The sequence below is a fragment of the Girardinichthys multiradiatus genome, chromosome 14, assembly GCF_021462225.1.
Source record: "Girardinichthys multiradiatus isolate DD_20200921_A chromosome 14, DD_fGirMul_XY1, whole genome shotgun sequence".
In the NCBI taxonomy this organism is placed as follows: Eukaryota; Metazoa; Chordata; class Actinopteri; order Cyprinodontiformes; family Goodeidae; genus Girardinichthys; species Girardinichthys multiradiatus.
The window spans coordinates 13,863,760-13,869,759 of NC_061807.1; the positions used below are offsets into that span (position 1 = coordinate 13,863,760).

The window sequence follows — 6,000 nt, forward strand, 5'->3', positions numbered from 1 at the left end:
GCATTTTTAACACATCTATCATAACTGTTGTATCTCTTGAAACATGTATGCCAAATGTGTGCTGTAAATGAAAATGTTTATACCTTGATAATTGAAGAGTTCAAGATTTCCTAAAACTCTTAGGTGTAACATCACCAATAATGGTTTCCCAACCCTTTTGCATGTAACAGAAAATTGTATTTTGCATTATTATCTGTATTATTATGCAGTAAATGTAACATTAATCACTGTAAACATCTTTCTTCCAACATGCTAATTTTTCTGCTCTTTGAAGAAAAAGCAAAGGTAACACCAAAGTACTGGGCAGGTTAAACAAAACTTCACATGTCATTACAACACAATTAGCATTTGCTCGTACAAGATTAACAATCCAAATGACACTCCAAGCTAACCTCAGAATAAGCACACCCATTATGGCTAAAACTGTGTAAAATGCCCTCTGCTTTGACTGGTCAGCTCTTTCCTGCCATGTGCCTTGCTCTCCTGGGCCTGGATGATTTAAAACCCAAAGAACAGTAAGGCAACAGTAAGGGGTAACGGTTATGGTCAATAATATGATACAGGAATCCATGATGATGTAATTATCCTTTATGGCCAAACCCATCCCTACAAAACAAAACAGCCAAACACAGCCAACGGCGACGTTCCGGATCCTGATCCCTCCTTTGTTTCTCAGCGTCAGATAGGTGATGGGATGGACAACAGCCAGGAAGTGCTCCACACATGTCAGGTTCTGAAAGAATCCTTCTCCATACCAGGTGAAAGAAAAAAGAGTGGTCCCCACTTTGACTGCTTTTAGTTCTCCACTGTAGATTCCTCCAAAGGAGATGATACACCCAGTGACGCCAATGAGCTCCATGATGACCATGTGGAAGGTAAAGCAGTCAGAGTTACTCACAGCTGATGCTGAGGATTTGGAGCGTTTTTTCCACCATTGTTGAAAGCCATAGCAGAGTATGAAGATGAACAGAGGTAGGAAGAACACAACATTGATAGCAATAAATGTGGTGTAAATGAAGGAGCTCGGTCTGGTGATGAGGCATTGGCTGTAGGAGATGATAGGCAAGTCTGGACCAGGATGGGAGCCATTAGAAGAGGAAGAGTTTGCCAACATACCTGTAAGAAAACAAAATTTCACTCCGTGCCAGCGCTTAAACATTTTTATTTTATAGTTTTTACAATAAAAGGTGACAAGGTTGATTGCTCTTTAAAAATCATGCTTTACATTTTCTAATCTGTGTTTTTTTTTAAAATGCACTGATTTAACAACTTTAGCAAAAAAAAGGACGCACATCTTCTCTGTTAATGGTCCTAAAATGAATGGTCTTAAATGCAGTACAGCTGTTACCCATCCAGAACCTTGCACAAAACATCAAAATCTCCTGACAAATAGAAATTGAACGAATCATTGGTGAGCATAATCGCATTAGCTAAACTTGTTCCTTCTTTTGTGCAATATCCCATTCCTGAAAAGTTTAATTTATAAATAAAATAAAAAGGTTTACTGCTTTGCAATCAACTTTTAGATATGCAAATGCTTTAATATTTAGATATCAAAGCACTAGCAATTTTTCACTACTTTGATTGTCAGTCAGTCAGTCAGTCAGTCTTTGATTTATAGTTATTTATTTAGTTTTGTATCAATTCAAAACAAGATTTCAAACCACATGAAAATAAAAATATATGCAAAAAAGCTTTGTAAAAATTATATTTACAATAACACAGAACACAGGTTTGTCTTGTTTGGAGCATTCCACTGTATTGGTATTTTATTAAACTGTCATTGTTCCCGAACAGTGAAAGCGCTTGAGGCTTTGTTCTCTATTTCGAATATTTTATCATTTTGGTTTGGTCACACCTGGCCATATTTAACCCCTTGACATATTTGTTATTTAATTATTTCAATGCTGTATTTGCTGATTTGTCCTCTGACCATTAGTTCCTCACATTTAGTTCCTGTTTTTTTTTTTGTGGTAATCTTCCATGTCTCAAGCTCTGTGTTGTGTTCAATTCCTCTTTTTCTTATTCCTGTTTTTTTCGGTTTCTTTATTACCACTAGCTTTTTTTTATCCTAATGTTGAGTTGTTTTGTAAGTTATACTATTTATTGATTTCTGTGTTGCCTAGATCCTTGTATTTCCTCTATTAATTGAATGCGATGGCCATCAAGCTACAGTCTGAACGGTTCACGACCCCAAAGTGATCCGCATGCACAGAAGGAGAATGTAGACATTACAGAGCAGCACACTGTTTACAGAAGTAATAATGATGACTCTGTGTTATTATTCAGTTGTTGCTCATTGGGAGCCAACACTATCATGGGCAGATCATAACAAGAAGAAAGGTAAGATAAAACGGAGGACAACTATTAACAATGGGCTTTTGTAGAGCCTGTAGTGTGAATGTAGCCTTAGTTTTCTGTCATTCCCTGATGGTTTCTTTTACTGCACGTCTTCAGTTTTGTTTAGTTTTTTTCCTCCTGTGTGTCAGTTTCTAGTTTGTAAGTTCTGGACTTTCTCTGATTTATTTAATGCCTTTTTGAATCTGTTTTGCCTATTACCTGCATTTGGGTCCTCCTAACACCAGTATATGACTGTCAAGTCTGTAACAGGCTTAATTAACTGCACAAGGCAAATTCTGGCTGGTTGGCATCACAAATGTTGATGTACAAGGAAATGTTAGCAATTAATGAGTTGTTATCTTTATAATTATTACTGCAAAATGTCATACATTTGTCAGTCTGGACATTTTCTAGGAGTCAGCAAAATACATTTAACCCCATAGACTTTAGTAAGGTACTAATCATCTGGTCAAAAGAACAACAAAACATGTTGAGTTTGACAAAAAATGTTAACTCTTGCTTATTAGATCATACAAATGCCTTGATAAATCATTTCTGTAAGGAATAATGAAAACTAACCCTTCATAGAGGAATAATTATAGAGGTAAAGTGAGTGTATTACCTTTTTTAGATAATGCCTTGTGCTACTCTCCCAGAGTTCCTTAAGTTACATCTTCTCTCTATATGTTGCATTAGCTTACAGGTTTTCTGAAAAAGATGCTATGAAACAAAGTTTTTACCTTTGTCTGAGTTGATTCTCTTTCAGCACAAAATTATAATTATTTTAATGCATGCAAACCTCTCCAACATAGACTGTGAAAGAACAGCAGGAGAAGTTAGCTATCTGAGCTAAGCACATTTTGTGGTCTGCACACGATACCAAATTAAGACATAACTTTGTGATTGGCTGAATTTAGCCAACATGCAGCAGAAGTGAAATATTGTGCGCATCTAGCAATAACATCAGCAAAACCAAACACTTCCTATTATGAGTTTGTGTTTGGGACAGAACATTTCTAGGTAACCCTTCCCTCTTTTAAGGACACTGTTTACAATGTGTCAATCCAGTGTGAAACTACAGAAACTTTAAAATGATCAAACATAGACACATAGTTTAAACCATAACATCCAAACATGGTTTTCCCTTAAAAGTTAATCTGCAGAGTTATACTTCATCTAAAACTCATTCCAACCTTAATCATGGAGTAACACTAGTTGATAAAGTTGAGTTCTGAGATATTTCTAAAGGGAGGGGCAGTTGAGATGATGATCATCAAATGTTTTTACAACATACTAATTTTCCTGCTCTTTGGAGAAAAAGCAAAGGTAACACCAAACTGCTGGGCAAGTTAAACAGGACTTCACACGTCATCACAATACAGTTAGTACTAATTACTTCTAATGTATTAACAATGAAAATTACATTCCAAGATAACCTCAGGGCTATTACTCCCAGTATGGCCACAATAGTGTAGAATGCCCTCTGCTTTGATTGATTCACCCTCTCGCTGCCCTGCTCACCTGGGCCTGATTGAGTCAAAACACGGAGAACTGAAATGCTGCAGAAAGGCACTATGGTTATTGTCAATATTATGATGCAGGAATCCATGATGATGTAGTTGTCCTTTATTGCCAAGTTCAATCCTAATGAACAAAGCAACCAAACACAGACAAGGATGATATTTCTGATCTTTATTCCTCCTTTGTTCCTCAGGTTGTAATAGTTAATGGGATGAACAACAGCCAGATATTGCTCTGCACACATCAGGATGTGAAAAAATCCTTCTCCATACCAGGTAAAAGAAAAAAGAGTGCTCCCCATTTTTACTGCTTTTATGTCTCCCCTATAGATGCCACCAAAGGAGATAATACACCCACAGACACCAATCAGCTCCATGATGACCAGGTGGTAGGTGAAGCTGTCAGAGTGACTCATGGTAGAGGAGCAATTTTTCCACCACTGTTGTAAGCCATGGTAGAAGACCAAGATGAAGAGCGGGAGGAAGAGGACAACGTTGATTACAATGAACGTTGTGTAAATAATGGTGCTCGGTCTGGTGATGAGGCAGTGACTGTAGGACATTTTGGGAAAAGGGGGATGGGAGTCGTTGGAAGAAGAGTTTGCCAACATATCTGGAATAAAGCAAGATGTTAGTTTGTCTCAGTCTCATCCGTGGCATAAAGGCTAAATGGATACCTCGTTAATTATTATTAGTATATCATTGAAATTATTATTAGTATATAATTGAAAAGTCCATTTATCTTATTAGTTCATTTTAAAATGTGTAACTTGTGTGTTTTCTAGAATTGTTTGTAAACAGAGATATATTTATTTGTTTCTGTTCATTTTGATGATTACAGCCAATACTAGATTTCACAGAATAATTGAATATTACATAAAACCCCTTAAAAAATCATTGTTTATACATGAGTGTCAGCCTATTGAAAAGTATGTCCAGAAGTATGTCCATTTACCATAGAGCATAAGGAATAAACACTCATCTTCGTCTTGATAGTAGTCCGTATGTTCTCAATGGGCTTTAACTCAGGCCAGCTAGGTGGTCCAGCTAGCCCAGTGATACCATGGTTATTAAAGCAGATAGTGGTACTTTTGGCAGAGTGGGAAGGCACAAGGTCTTGCTGGAAAATGAAATCAGCATCTCCATAAAGGTTGGAAAAACTAAGCCATATTTATATAAAATGAAGATGTTGAGCATAGGATACTGCAGATATCAACATTCTGCTGTCCTTGTTCAGTACAAAATGAGTAATTACTTGGGTCAGATGGAGGAGGAACAGATTTGCAGAATCTACACTCCAGAGGCTTAAGTGTAAGCTGTTAACTTCCCTCTTTTATCATTTACTCTTGTCGCTTTGTTGTTTAGATTAATGTGCTTTAGTAAGATTGTGAGAGATTTTTCGGGTACTAGAATGTTTCTTTGGGCCAAAATCACTTTACATGTAGACAATAAACACAACAGAAATGCCATCCAATTGTGTTAAATGCCTATGGGATGGATTTACTTGACTGTCTACTGAACCGCTGATGGTGAATAAAATATATCAAATTTACCTGTCTTGTTTGTTCTGTTACTTTTGTCTCTGCTTTAATATATTTTATTTACCAATGACTACAAGAGTAACAACTCTGAAAGGTATTTCCTGAAAGTTGCTGATCACAGTTAGAATTAGTCTGCTGCAGGATAGAGATGTAAACTATAGCCCATTAGTGGACAGACTTCCACATAACCATTAAACACAAATATGAGCATGGTGTACCTCTTCATAAAATACCATTTCCATTTTTGATAATGTTGTTATCTTGGGATTGTATAGATATTGGCTGCTTATAACATTTAAATAGAAACTCACTTAGAAGCCCACTTCAGAATTTCTGAACTGTCTTATTATATATTGTGTTTTATATAGATACATTTTCAATCTAAAGGATGTAGTTAACTAAACCCTTTGATTTCAGAGAATGAGCCTGGGAAACTTAAGATCCTTACCTTAATTTAACAGGTTTCTTTTTCAGATGCTGAGCACAGCTGAAGGGGAAGAATTAAGCCTTTTTTTATTGGGTCGAAAGACATATACTCAAGTTTTAATTCAGAAAGTAAAAATCCTATTGTACCATCCCTCTTCTTGCATGTCTTTAAA

General features: G+C 36.3%; 1 long non-coding RNA gene across 2 annotated transcripts; it reads left to right on the forward strand.

Annotated features, from left to right (window-relative positions):
* The first annotated feature begins 1,123 nt into the window (after nt 1-1,123).
* On the forward strand, nt 1,124-5,412 carry LOC124880068. Of its 2 annotated transcripts, none has more exons than XR_007041224.1 (2): nt 1,124-2,343; nt 4,055-5,412. It is a non-coding gene; the product is annotated as an uncharacterized LOC124880068 (long non-coding RNA). The 2 variants fall into 2 exon arrangements; XR_007041223.1 differs by having other exon boundaries at nt 4,191-5,412.
* The last annotated feature ends 588 nt before the right edge of the window (nt 5,413-6,000 follow it).